At 45.3% G+C, this 15,039-nt stretch overlaps 1 long non-coding RNA gene across 1 annotated transcript; it reads left to right on the top strand.

Annotated features, from left to right (window-relative positions):
- The first annotated feature begins 1,122 nt into the window (after positions 1–1,122).
- On the top strand, positions 1,123–12,766 carry LOC140214082 (uncharacterized). Its single transcript, XR_011891000.1, has 2 exons — positions 1,123–1,175; positions 12,654–12,766. It is a non-coding gene; the product is annotated as an uncharacterized lncRNA (long non-coding RNA).
- The last annotated feature ends 2,273 nt before the right edge of the window (positions 12,767–15,039 follow it).

The raw sequence follows: 15,039 nt of genomic DNA on the forward strand, positions 1-15,039 counted from the left end.
ATAAACTCTAATCGCTCACTTGATTTTTCGCTGCATTGGAAATGCAAGCGGTTAATTTCGCCGAATGAAATGTCTCGACACCTTTCAGCGCCCGTCTCGTGCTTCTGAAAAGAGCTTGCGGTATTGGCATGAACAGACAGGCAAGTGGACGTCTTTATTCTACAGTTATTGAACCGTTACTTATCGATACATATTGAAGTTAGCCTACAAGCTGTCGTTAAAAGTTCCGTCTTTCAGTAGACCTTGTGCAGCGTACTCTCAGCTCAATGCAAAATTCTTGACTGCGTTCTCGAGTTTTGTTTAACGGTAATGAGGAGGAGTTAGATAATGCACAGAGGCAAGGTTTTGTCTGGTCTTGCAGGAGTCCCAGGTGCTTTTTCCGGCGCGTACACTGTCGCAATCGTTGCACGTCTGAGGAACCAGACTGGCGGCGCATAGGTAAAGCCGGCTGCCAGTGCAAGCCACAGTCCCCTACCTTGTCGCTATAGAGAGGAAATTTGTGCGTGTACTAAGCGTAGGCAACGTTTCTTTGTTTAGTATAATTTGGCGGTGCCTCCAGCAGACAAAATGTGGATCCCGTACTGCTCCGCGGTTTGGGCTCGGCAATGCCTCCGCGTGGCGGGCGCGTTTAAGAGGAAGCTTTAGCTCGGGTGTTCCGATCTAAATACATGTACACAGAATATTCGTTTTTCTCGGCAACCACTGCACCAAATTTGACAAGGTTCGTTACATTTAAAACGAAAGCTTAGAATCTAGAAGTTCTGCTGGGTACACAAAATATTTAAGCGAAACAATTAAAGCAAAGCGGGGCATGGTGCTTTCAGTGCCCAATTTTTTATAGACCATGTAGTTTTCCATTATAAACGAGACTGTAATGCGATGTCTTTAACTAGGGGGTTGTCTTATATTCAGAGTCGACTTATGTTTCAATATGAACGGAAATGAAGTGTTACGCAATTCTTTTAACGAAATTTACCTCTGTTGTTTAGTTTCCATATTGTGCGTAGAAGCAACAGTGCGTGCACTTTCAGCTGCTCAGTTTATCTTCAATACTGCTCTCATTTTGTAGAGTTCATCACATGTGCATTTGCAACACATTGGCGGAGGCAATACGAACTGCATTCGGAATGGCAATGCATCTTGGAGAACAAGACTCGAATTGTGAAAGTCTGGTGGTAAGTCTGAAGTAATATATTTTCATTTATATTTGGTGTTAACTTTCTAGCGCAAGCTTTCTATCCTATCGAAGAAACATTTAGCCCCCTGCTTGGCCTGTTTTTGGAGGGCCTTTCATCAGGCCCCCTAGCAAGCTTTAGTTTACACTGCAATTTAAAGCATCTTGAGTCCCGAATACAGCCATGGGACATAATTACTTTTCACGCTGGTTATTATTGCCTCCTGGCATGTTACGAACATGAAATATGTTATTTTTTTAATAATAACATAGTTTTAAATAACTGGCATCTTTTTAAATATCACAGTCATACGTAGACAGGCTAAGAGCTGCATCTCCAACAAGTAAACATCTCATGTTCGCTATGGTAAAAACTGCATTTCATTGCCTGAACGCCGAGGTGTAGATGGAGTTATGTGTAGTAGACTGTTACTTTGCTGCTGCATCCTGGATTTTCATGCATTAATGAGGAATTCAAAACAGACTTCAAGGTTGCTTCCTGCTGTCTGTGACAATGAAGAGGTCTAGGTGAATTTAGTGTGAAATTTCTTGAAAGTAGATGAGAAGAATATGAGTGAACCACTTTCGACAGTTCCACATGCATTGGACTTCATATCTACAATGAATATTTTGAATAATGACTTCAGACTTCTCTCCCGCAGGGGCGTCTGCGTCAGCAGGCGTTTGGTGTGTTGCGACACCACGTACCCGAGCACATGACGGTTGGACCCTCCCGCGTGTAGCCGTGCGCGGCTTAGCCGTGTCTGGGCAAAGGGGGATCCTGGAGGTTGAGCCGATGCTGGGTGTTTGGACCTTTAAGGCGAGGTGGAGGTGGAGGCAACACAAGAGGTGGAGGCAACACATCTCTTCGGCCTCGGCTTCACATAGACGGCACCTCCAGACTGACCCACCTGGAGGACATCGGCAGTCGCCTTTTCCTTTCACTTTTCCTTTCACTTTTTGACCTTTCCTGTCTCCTTCTCTCTTCTTTTTACTTCCTTTCTCCTTGCGGCAAGGGTTAACCCTGTGTGGCTATCCAACCTTGGGTACACCATATTCGTTTATAGTGACGGCGTACGACTGGCGTCGTGCAGACTTGTATGCAAGCTCTGCCGCGTCCCCTCGTTGGGCTCCGTGGTGGGCGGTCGGTGCTGTTGCCGAATGTATACATTTTTTCATGAAAACTTCTTTGCCCTCCCTTGCTGATCGCCCTCAGAAACGAGGGCGCACCGAAGATGTCTTCAAGCTTTTTGGACGCCAAACCCAGAATTTCCCCCGCTTCCACGTTATTCATTCTGAAAAGCCAAACAAAGTAGTGCGAAACATTTCACCATTCCTTGTTTCAAAGTCCCTGACTGATGTTTTTGGTCCAGGTTACAAGGTGTCGAGGATGGCAAGCGGCGACCTCCTCTTGGAGCTCCGCGATGTAAAACAATATGAGAAACTACCGCAACTAGTGTCATTTGGGGAGACCGCCATAACAGTAACCCCGCACCGTACAATGAACACCACCCGTGGTGTTGTGTCAGATGATGATTTGCTTGAGCTGACTGAAGTGGAACTCCTGGAGGGCTTCAGCGAACAAAATGTGATCAATGTCAGAAGAATTAAGATGAGGCCGGATGGTAAAGAGATTCAGACAAAGCACCTAATAATTACTTTTGGATCAAGTATCTTGCCCGAGTCAATCGAGGCCGGGTACATCAAGCTCCGTGTTAGGCCGTACGTGCCAAATCCACTCCGATGTTTCAAATGCCAGCGCTTAGGTCACAGCTCGCAGAGCTGCCGAGGCCGCCAAACTTGTGCAAAATGCAGTGCTCAAGAACACACCTCTGAAGCCTGTGAGAACGCTCTCCATTGTGTAAACTGTGGCGGGGAGCACGCCGCATACTCGCGGTCGTGCCCATCCTGGAAGAAAGAAAAAGAAATCGTAACGATCAAAGTAAAAGAAAATATCTCATTCAAGGAGGCACGCAGGCGGGTAGCGTACCTGCCAAAGAAAAGCTTTGCCGAAGTGGCGCGTCAGGGGGCAGCGTCACAACGGCCTCCGGCGGCTGTCCGACCCACAAGCAGTGAGTCGGCAGCTACGCCATCTGCCCCCGCGGCGGTTGCAGCTAGCGCTGCTCCGCCAACCCAGCAGACCGGGCCATCGACCCCGAAGGTGGGCGCAGCCGAGGCTGCCCCAACCTCCGAGGCCCCTTCCAGCGCTGGCAACGGCCAGCGCAGCCAAATCCCTCAGGGAGCCCCATCGACCTCCGGGCTGGTGGGCGCAGGGGTCTTGCCTTCCGGGGCAGGACTCTCTCGGAAAACCTCTCGCTCGCAAGAGCGCTTGACCGGCGTCTCACAGGAGACAATGGACACTACACCTGTCCTCAAGGCGCACCAAACGCCTAAGGAGCGCCGAGACTCGCTCGAACGCTTCAGAAAGGGCAACACCCCTATTACAGGGCCTCGAAAGGGCTCTGTAATCTAAGGCATCCCTTCCGTTTCCGTAAACACAGCACCAATTTACTTTAAAATATGGATACACAAATCATCCAACGGAATGTCAGAGGTCTTCTTAGGAATCTTGATGATGTGCAAGAACTCATCCATAAACACAATCCAAAAGTGCTGTGTTTACAAGAAACACGCCTAAAATCAAAATACACAAACTTTCTTCGACAGTATGTTACTTTTCGCAAAGATCGCGATGATGCTGTCGCATCATCGGGCGGTGTTGCAATTGTAATTCAAAAAAGCATAGCGTGCCAACGTTTACAGCTACGAACGGCCCTTGAGGCAGTGGCGGTTCGAGTTGTCCTGCTAAACAAACTTATCACTATTTGCTCGCTTTATGTACCCCCACATTACAAACTAAGCAAACATGAATTTCAGTGCTTTATAGATGAATTGCCAGAACCCTATGTTGTTCTTGGCGATTTCAATGCACATAACTACCTGTGGGGCGACCCTCGTATAGATGCGCGAGGACGTCTTGTTGAACAGTTCCTTTTTTCTTCTGGTGCGTGCCTGCTGAATAAGAAGGAACACACATATTACTCTCTTGCAAACAGAACCTATTCTTCAGTAGATCTCAGCATAGTCTCCCCGTCTGTACTGCCTGAGCTTAAATGGGAAGTTACCGACAACCCTTACGGCAGCGACCACTTCCCTAAACTGTTAAGATCACCTAAAGAAAACGAATATCCACCATACGCTCCTAGGTGGAAGATTGACACAGCTGACTGGGAGAAATTCCGAACCCTAACTAGTATCTCATGGGATGACATGTCCTCGTTAGGAATTGATGCTGCTGTGGAGTATTTTACAGCCTTCATAATAGATGCCGTATCTAAATGCATATCGCAAGTGAATGGCATGGCATGCAAACGGCGTGCCCCGTGGTGGAAGCAGGAATGTAGAATCACTCGTAGGAAACAGAACAAAGCGGGGGGGTTGCTACGCGCCTCTCCCACTGCGGAGAATCTTATTATATTTAAGAATGTAAAGTTCCAAGGCAGGAGAACCCGCCGACAGGCTAGAAGAGAAAGTTGGGAGAAGTTTTTATCAGGTATAAACTCCTATACAGATGAGGCCAAAGTCTGGAACAAGGTTAATAGGATAAGAGCGCGACAAATATATTCAATCCCTCTGGTAAACAGACAGGACGATACACTGAAAGACCAGGCAGACTCACTTGGGGAGCACTTTGAGCGAGTGTCGAGCTCAACGCACTATTCCCAATCCTTTCTTAAACATAAAGAAATAGTAGAGCGTAAGCCAATGATAGGAAAATCCAGGCAGAATGAACCGTATAACCGGCCTTTCGGTATTGCCGATTTGAGAGCTGCCTTGAACGCATGCAAAAGCACTGCAGCGGGACCTGACAGAGTCATGTATGACATGATCAGAAACCTACATACTGACGCACAAGTTACACTTCTTACACTATTCAACACTATTTGGGCTTCGGGATACCTCCCATCCACATGGAAAGAAGCGATTGTGGTTCCTGTTCTAAAGCAGGGAAAAGACCCTTCCTTGGCAACAAGTTACCGTCCGACAGCTCTAACAAACTGTATGTGTAAGATTTTTGAAACAATGATAAATCGCAGACTTATACATTTCCTTGAGCTCAACAACATGCTCGATCCTTATCAGTGTGGCTTCAGAGAAGGGCGTTCGACAACCGATCATCTGGTGCGCATTGAAGGAAATATCCGCGATGCATTTATACATGGAACGTATTTCCTATCGATATTCCTTGACATGGAAAAAGCATATCACACGGCATGGCGTTACGGCATCTTGCGACACCTGTCGGAAATGGGCATCCGTGGAAATATGCTGAACATAATTGAAAGCTATTTGCCGGATCGTAGCTTCCGCGTGAAAATCGGCAACGTATTGTCGCGACCTTTTATACAGGAAACAGGTGTACCCCAGGGAGGAGTACTCAGTTGCACTCTCTTTATCGTTGAAATGAACACACTTCATCCTTCACTGCCACCGGCCATTTTTTATTCCGTCTACGTAGGTGATATACAGATAGGTTTCAAATCCTGCAACCTTACAGTGTGTAAAAGACATGTACAGCAGATCTTAAACAAGGTGTCCAAGTGGGCAGACCAAAATGGATTTAAAATCAACCCGCACAAAAGCTCTTGTGCTCTCTTCACAAGAAAGAGAGGCCTGGTAGCTGATCCCTGTGTAGAACTGGGTGGACAACAAATTCCCTTTAAGAAAGAGCACAAATTTCTAGGTGTTATTCTCGACTCCAGGCTCACTTTCATTTCACACATAAAATATCTTAAAGAGAAATGTCTAAAAACCATGAACTTACTTAAAGTTCTATCCCACACCACATGGGGTAGCGACAGGAGGTGCCTCTTAAATCATTGCAGGAGCCTAGTTAGATCACGACTAGATTATGGTGCCGTAGTATATCACTCTGCTGCACCGAGTGCGCTAAAGATGTTAGACCCCGTTCATCATATGGGTATCCGCCTGGCCACTGGCGCTTTAGAACAAGCCCTGTTGAAAGCCTATATGTAGAGTCAGACGAGTGGTCACTCCATCTTCAGAGAACGTACATCAGCTTCACCTATTTTCTCGAAGTGCGCTCTAATAAAGAACATCCGTGTTTCGCAACCGTTAACGATTTGACGTGTCAAACACGTTTTCGCAATAGACCCTCTATAAGACTTCCTTTGTCACTCCGTGCAAGGGGACTTAGCGAAGAAATGGATGTCTCTGTTCTCGAACATCGACTAATGCCTCCAACTAAGCTATTACCGCCCTGGGAGTGGCAGGTGATAGACTGTGACGTATCCTTTGTAGAGTTCACTAAGCACGCACCTGACCTCGAAATCGCTATGCATTTCCGTGAACTTCAATCGAAGTACAGCTGCTCCGAATACTACACAGAAGCGTCAAAATCACATGCTGGTGTATCTTATGCTGCTGTTCGTCCCTCTCTTTCTAAATCTGACTTATTGAACCCGCAAACAAGTATCTTTACTGCAGAAACCTATGCAGTACTGTCTGCAGTAAAACATATACAGAAATTAAAACTCGACAGAGCAATTCTATACACAGACTCGCTATGTCTCGTAAAAGCATTAATTTCTTTACAAAAGCTTAAAAATCCTGTTTTCATTGAACTTTACTCCCTCTTATGCAGTATTTATCTATCACATATACATGTAGTGATATGCTGAGTGCCTGGCCATAGAGCTATCGAGGGTAATATAGTGGCTCATAAAATGGCCACATCACTCATATCACTAAACACTTTTCCTACAGCTGCTGTTCCTGTCACAGATCTGAAGCCTTTCTTGCGCAAGAAACTGCGACAACACTGGCAACGCATGTGGAACGCAGAAATAAACAATAAACTACACGTTATAAAGCCACAGTTAGGTGTTTGGCCCTCCCAAACAAAAAACGGCGAACAGATGTCCTTTTCTGCCGCCTCAGAATAGGGCACACATTTGGTAATCACAATTTTCTGCTTACTGGAGATGAACCGCCAACCTGTGGTCGATGTGGTGCGTGGCTTACCGTCCTCCACGTCCTCTTGGAGTGTCGCAAAGCCGAATCTGAAAGAAAGAAACATTTTCCTCTTGCATATCGTTATTGCATACCTCTTTACCCAGCTATGTTTCTTGGTAAGGAACCATTTTTCAACACCAATGTGGTCCTCAGTTTTTTAAATGAGGTTGTCCTACATGTTATGAGCCCAATAAATTCGTAGCGCATCCTCTTTCCAGAGGATGACGCTGTGATAGTTGTTTTATATAGCACATGCCTCCAGGCCCTTGTGTCGCAAGGGCTCTAACGAGGCCATGGTGCTCTAGTAAATTTTAGAAACTTATGCAATTTTTATTATCATATCATTGTTTTGAAATGCACCTCAATGCTCATAGTACGCGTCATTTGTCATCGCTATAATTTTTACACGTACATTTTACGCACTTTACAGCGACTATATTTTAGGCCCTTTTACAGCCACGTCACATCAACTCCATAGAACCCATCACTCCACTGCGAAATCATTAACACTTGCATGGCGCTCTTTGGCCATACCTGGCCCTTGCGCCAATAAAAATCACACATTCATTCATTCAGACTTCTCGCATTGCTTTACCGAAATAATCTTTTAAACTGGTTTATTATTAGAGGAGACAGAAGAAATTGAATGCCCTCTTACCACACCGCCAGGAGGTGAGCGTGACTGCCAACACAGACACTCTCTCCCTCTGCCTCGAGTAGCATCCGCAAGCGACGTTCCTTCCTCGCCTTGTCACATACTTGAGCCGAAGAATCACATCGGGTTCACGTGACTAGCACCACCCTATTTTTCTTTCTTACAAAGTTTTGTTCCGTGGCGCATTTTCCACCGTGGCATTGCGCATTTTGAATTGAGCGATTTACCGAAGTAATGCATCATGGCGAGCGACACTTTTAAGACTGTTTTGCGTCGCACTGTTTGTTTGTGTTGCCTTGACTCTGGCTGGGTGTGGCACTTTCTCGAGAGGGAGGAAAATGGTGTTTCATTTGAAATTTCAGCTGTCTGTATGACATGCACAGATTTGTCATGAATACCTGTGTCATGTGCTGTAAGGCTGTAAACTTAAGAACAGCATTAAATATGTTCTCTTAGTGGTGAATGCAACGCATACTTATCTTTTGCGCTCAAAGAAAATGTGAACAGTGTACAGTGCTCCCACTTCTGCGTCAGTCTGATAAAAAAGCCAACAAAGAGTGATACTGCACTAAATCAAGTATCTTGCAATTTGGAGACATACTAGGGATGCTTCTGCAGCAGACATGATTGACCAGAGAGGTTAACAATGTACAGCTGCTTGTGGTGACCAAATGCACAGCACCATCAGCTTTGTGCCATGCTATAATTCTATCAAAACTGCCTAAAATTCTTGCAGCTTTTTAGGAAAGGATTAGTGGCACATAACAGTGTGCCTTTTTTTTTCCTGTTTTCTTAATGTATATTTTGCTCCCACGTAGCTGATGTGACTCAAAGGTTTATAGTCCTGAAAGCTTGTTTGCTTTGTTATGAATGTTACCAAAAACTTACGTGTTCAAGCTTACTCCTGCCCACACCGAACGCAGACCCAGTGAGTTTATTTAGTATAGAAAGCTAAAACAATGTAGTGGCTGCACTATTGTTATGAATCTGTCGTAATGATAGATGTTGCTGATTTTATGTATTGCTTGTTTTCATCACTCAGGATATCACCCAAAATGCTAGCACGTGAAAAAAAAAGATGTATATAATGTTCACAAGATATAGTTATGTGATGAGTAGGGACTAGGTGGTGGCAGCCGATTGAGGGAACTAGCTCGCCTGCGGATCTTGCAACCACAAGAGAGAGGTTCAAGTAGATTTTATCGCATTAAAGTGCAACAAGTTACTAGAAAAAAAAAGCCTGAGCATGTCATCAAAAGATACCGTTGGGAACAAAAGTCTATGGATCTACACGCACCATGAAATACCCAATTTTTTTTCTTACTTGCCATGTTGGCATACACTGGTCCACAGTAAAGTTGCAGAATGGGGCAGGGCCCTCCATTTGATTCCTACTTGACAGAGTTGAGATCTCTTAATTCCACTCTTTTTAACTTCCCAGAATGCCAAGAATTGTACCATTCCTCCAACTTTAAATTAAATTCTTGCTTTAGTTGTTTACTAGTTGTGCCTTTCAACAAAAAGCTTATTTTTGAAGTTGTAACAACATTGCAAATAATGTTATACTTTTTTCACGAGAACAAATTCGCTTTGTGACCTTTTATTTTTGCAGTACGTTGCTAGTTGTATAATCTCTCTCAAATCTACTCTTTTTGACAGTACATACATGTTACCTGCGCAAGTTTAATTCATGAATAAATATTGTGATTGCAGAATATACTCAGTAATGTTAATCTATAATGGCATCAGTTGGGCAGATGTAGTAGGAATGGAACGGGCACACAGTCCTGTAGCGCTAAACCTTCACTTAGAATAAGACTGCAAAAACAGGTATCTTTGCCAAGTACTCTAAACTAGACTAGGCCAAATTTTTTTACATTTATAAGTTTTTACTGAATACTGGCTCTTTCAGCATCTACCTATAGGTCACTATCTCTGCCGTAGTACTTGCCAACAAAATGGTATTCTACTTATTGTGAAATTCTGAAGTCCTGGAGACTGTTCCATGGACGAGCTTTAATTGCACTTAAACACTAACTTTTAGTTGCCAAGAATGATTCTATTTAGCAAGAGCATGCTTGGACTATGACATAAGGATGGAGGCCAAAAAAGTTACTGCCCTTCCACTGCTGTGAAGCGGGGTGCAAACGAAGCTTGGGATCTGCGGCTCTTTGTAACGCCTCACGGCGAGGTCAGCACGTCAACGTCGACCCCTTTCTCGAGCGAGTTCCCGGTGGCATCAATCAAACACTGCCTGTTCTTTGGCCAAACGCACAACACGTGGCCTGCTCCCACTGCCGTTCCTTCAACGCAGCCTGCTCTTCCGCAGAACAGACCAAACGCGGCCTCCCCATCTGACTGCTGGGCCTGAACTAGTGCGGGAAACTGCAGGTGTCAGGCGAGCGAAGACGCGAGCACAACCTTTCCCTCCTCTGGAGGAAGGGGACGCCCGTGATTGGCTCATGCCTTGCGCTGCTTCTACTTACCCACATTAACGTTTGATGAACTGACAGTGGCTGAATCGGTTAGCGTGGTGGTCTCGCAACCCGGAGGTCTGTGGTTCGAATTCGCAGCCTGATAAGCAATTTCTGTTTTTGCGCAGCTTGGGTTTTTTCGTGCTGTAACACCGACACCAGTGAGGCAATACAAGCTTCTGTTAAAAAGGTCGCAAATGGTTGCATCTTATGCCAGTTCCTGTTGATGTGGACATTCACAATGTTATTTTTCTTTGTCAGAGGTATCCTTGAAGAATAAAGGGGGGGTCAACAAAATATCACCACTAAAGAAGCAACGTCGACCTACATGGTAGTTGAAATAAATTGATCATTAAATGTTGATTATGCTGTCATGTATGACGCACAAATTAAGGTGAGATGGATCTGGCGAGCTTCAAGCTCACGTGTGAGCACTCTCATTGGCCTGTTGAGCACGTGCAGTGTCGGTAAGATTAGCATTTCCTCACTTCAGCGTTGACTGCTGCATTGTCACGTGGTGGAGCATTGCCATTACGAATCCCCTCACAAACTATGAGCTACCAAGCTGCACTAGGACCAGTGCACCAGTTTCACGTCTGTGCGCACTCAAGGATGACATCGCGCATGCATTGTTGGATCTGGAGGACAATCCCAATTGCTGTCCCCCAGATTTTGGACCTTGCCGTTGGGTGCGGGAGTTGGCCGAGGTTTAGGAGGACTTTGAGATGTAAACTGGAGGTTTATTTACATTATTTACGGTGAGAGTACAAAGAAATTAACAGTCATAAAGTCATTACGGACCGGCAGCAACTCGGACGCTGCGGCGCGTGGCAAGAAGCTCGAAAGAAATGAATGAAGGAATGCTCTGCTGCTCCCAGTCTCTGGCTTTTAACCCCTTCGGTGTCTCGAAGTCACGTCACGTTCGGCCAATCGGCGAGCCCGCTCAGGTGGCGTCATTTTTGGCCAATGGTAGGTGTCCATGCGAGACCAAGTCACATTTGGCTCAGACGGTTGCTCCTTGGGCTCCAATTGTCCAAGGGATTGCTTGTCTGCGGTATTGCCTTCCTGGTCTGCAACTGCCGTCACAAAGGCGGTCGGAGGAGGGATTGCTCCCAGGGCTTCCCGGTGCATTGCAGCCATCGTTGCCTCGCCGCTTGCAAGCGCCGTCACAATAGGCGGATGGGGGGAGACGGGTTGTCTTCGAGCGACCTTTCAGAGCTGCAAAGCAGCTTTGCTCGGGACCTACGTTACCTGGAACCGTACCAGGCTCCCGCTACACTTTCGGGAAGAGTCAATCAGTGGGACAACAGCTCCACATGCAGCGCACGAGGTGGGGAACGCCAACTTGTTTGGACGTGCCGCGCCTCGGGAACGTGGTAGATGTGCTTCTGCGCTTCTTAATTAGGTGTGACGCAATTCGATGTGGTCTGGTGAAAACGAAGCGGGCTCAGGAAAAGGTCCCGTATCTAACAGCATGCGCACTCAGATGTGCATACATACAAATTCTTGATTACACCTCTCATTGTACTGTTACACTAAGGTACGTTTTAATACTGCATAAAATTACTGCTGAATTTGCACATCACCTAGCATTAATTATAAGAAATTCAGCATGTGCATCTTTTAGTGGGCTATAAAGAAAAAGAAGTTACAGGGCTCCTTCCAACACATCATGCTATGTTTTGCAAGCTGTTCCAACGATGAAATAGATGATTGCGCAATGGTGGCTGCTTTTCATAAGTTAGCTTCGCTGGAATACATCCGTGTTAGCGGCAAAGCATACGAATTTGGTTTCGTGTGTTGGTGAACTGTGCAAGCTATTTCCGGCCCAAATTTCTTTTTAAAGAGTTGCCCGCATTCATCATCCTATTTTAAAGTTCAATGCAGGACGAAGGCGCCTCCCTGCAATCGCCAATTATATTGTCTTGCACTAGCTGACGCGAACTTGTGCTATCAAATTTCATCATTTCATCACCCCACCTAGTTTTCTGTCATCCTTGATGGAACTTCCCTTCCCTTGGACCCATTCTGCAACTCTAATGGTCCACTGGTTATCTACCCTATGCATTACATGACCTGCCCAGCTTCATTTTTTCCTCTTAATGTCTACTAGAATATCGACCTTCCCCGTTAGCTCTCTGATCCAGACCGCTCTCTTCCTGTCTCTTAACATTTATGACTGCATTGCTCTTTGCGCGGTCCTTAACGTGTTCTCGAGATTCTTCGTTAACCTCCAAGCTTATGCGCCATACTGCATGCTTAGAAGAACGTGTCTACCAAGTTGACATTTTCAAATTCCCTGATTTTTTTTCAGGTTTTCGCCAAGTTTCACAGAACTTTGTTTTATGTCAAGATGGGCTGACACCATGTCACCTGATGCTATCACTCTCTGGTAAGCATGTTAAAAAAATAAAAACAATCCAGTTTTGAACATTAAGGAGTAGTGTTTATTTTATTCAATATAGAAAACTGAAAAGAGGGGTTTGTAAAATGCACAGCTACTAAAATATCTTCGAAAGAAACTCGGTGCCTTTTTACTCTGTGAAGGATGACCAGCGAAGCTGTGTATGTGGGCCCCTTAATGGTGAACTGCACCCCTGCCGCGGGTCAGCCTGGTATTGCACTACCTATGGGATTGGCCCATGTGTGGGGAGTGCTTAAAGCCTGCTTCATCTCCACCGCAGGTTAGACTGGCATTTCACGACCTTCGGCATCAGCCCACATATGGGGAGTGCTTAATGCCTGCTTCACTTCTGCCTCGGGTTGGCCCGGTATTGCACTACCTTCGGGATCGGACCACCGTATGAAAAATTGTTGGTCTATGCGCGGATGCGATCCGCCAGATCCTAGCCATAGACAGCCTCGCTGTAAAAAAGTGGTCTAGCTCACGGCAAATAGCCGAACATTTTAAAATGCGAATAAAAAGAGATGCATACAAAAGCAAATACAGCTATTTGTATCAACTGATAGAAAGCTCATTGCTATTATGCCCAACCTTTGTCACAAGTGAGATTCTCCAAGCAACTGGAAAGTCAACCTCAACTGTCCTGACATACTCTCAGCCTGCGCATAATGCCTCAGTGTTGCGTTCCACTGCTTTAAGGGGTTTATTTTGGTTTGAATGTGGGTAACCTGTATCTCAGCGTCAGCCAACACTTTGCTTTTTGAGCTCAAGCTCCTTCTAAGAGGCGGCGGCACAGTTCCTTTCCTGATCATTCCTCAGTGCAATGGTCCTTCCTATTCTTGTCCGGGCTTTGATTAATGCCATTTCAAATCTGCAGTTGCAGCACATTCGGAGTGCGGATCAATGGTGAATATCTCGGCAACACTGGGGACAAATTACTAGTGATTGAGGACCTTAACCAAAACAGTGTTAGTGGGTTTGAAGATTAATATGGAGAAGACAATGTTCAAGAATTCACATCGCCAGTCAGCCTCTAGAGTCTGTACAGGAGTAATTTTACCTAGGTCACTTGCTCGCAAGGGACCCCGATCATGAAAAGGAAATTTACTTAAGAATAAAAATGGGTTGAAATGCATATGGCAGGCATTACCAAATGATGGCTGGGAGCTTACCACTGTCATTGAAAAGAAAAGTGTACAACTATTGCATTCTACTAGTGCTAACATATGAGGCACACATTAGAATCGGGTAAATACCGTAAATAAACGTTGTGATATTTGAATCTTGCTTGAAAAGTTTCCTAGGGCAGGCATAAATGGGAGTTGTCGACACGCGATCACAGGTGTTGAATGCATACATTGTTTCCTAAGCATCGCCGAGATAGATGTGCTGCCACTGAAGGGGTCGCTACTGGGTTCACGATAGGGGTCAACAGCGAGCCACTGTTCAAGTTCCAACTATCCCGCGAAGGCCAAATTTACAATCAAAATAAGAGATTCGGGACTGTAGAAATGTATGACCGCCGGCCAAGACCTTTGGTCAGGATTGAATTACCCGGAGTCGACTGTACCATACGGCAGTGGACTTTTCAGCAAGAATGTATCTCCTACTACACATAGCAGAATATTGGCATGCTGCAGTGCTCAGTGGCTGCAGAACAGTAGACTCCTATTAATTTGATCCCGGCTGAAAGTCCCAGCCGGCACACGTGCATTTCTATAGGTCCAAACTTTAGTTATTTTGATACTAAAATAGGCCTTCACCCAATAATTCCAACTTGAGAAGTCGGCATGCATGCTGACCCCTACAGTGAACCCAATAAGCGACCCCTTTGGTGACATACCTTAGAGGACAGTGGATGTGTTAAACAGACTTTATCTCCTGCAGGTAATGCCTATTTTCTGCCTGCCCAGGAGGAGCTCCAAGCAATAATCGCAGATCAAAACGTCTGATTGCGGTATTTACCCATTTCTAATGTGTCATCTTTAACAAAACTTCCTTGGCAATTTTTGTATGCTTTATTGCATAACACAGATGTATTGCGGCAAAGCTCACGTTGGAAAACTGGTTGCAATGTGTAACACACTAGACCCTTGTCCATATTTTTTAAAATAAAAATTGTGTGCGCACTTGATTTCTCTTTCATTTTAGGGGCTTTTGTCCTTTCTTTGCTAGTTTACACTTTGAACACACAGACAGCGGGCGTGTGTCTCACTCTGGGGCATGTTAGAATCTGTACGTAAACCATGGCAAATAAATCAGTTTTGTGTGTTGGCATTTCTTCTGCATCTTCTTA

This window comes from Dermacentor andersoni, chromosome 11 (genome assembly GCF_023375885.2).
Source record: "Dermacentor andersoni chromosome 11, qqDerAnde1_hic_scaffold, whole genome shotgun sequence".
Classification (NCBI taxonomy): domain Eukaryota; kingdom Metazoa; phylum Arthropoda; class Arachnida; order Ixodida; family Ixodidae; genus Dermacentor; species Dermacentor andersoni.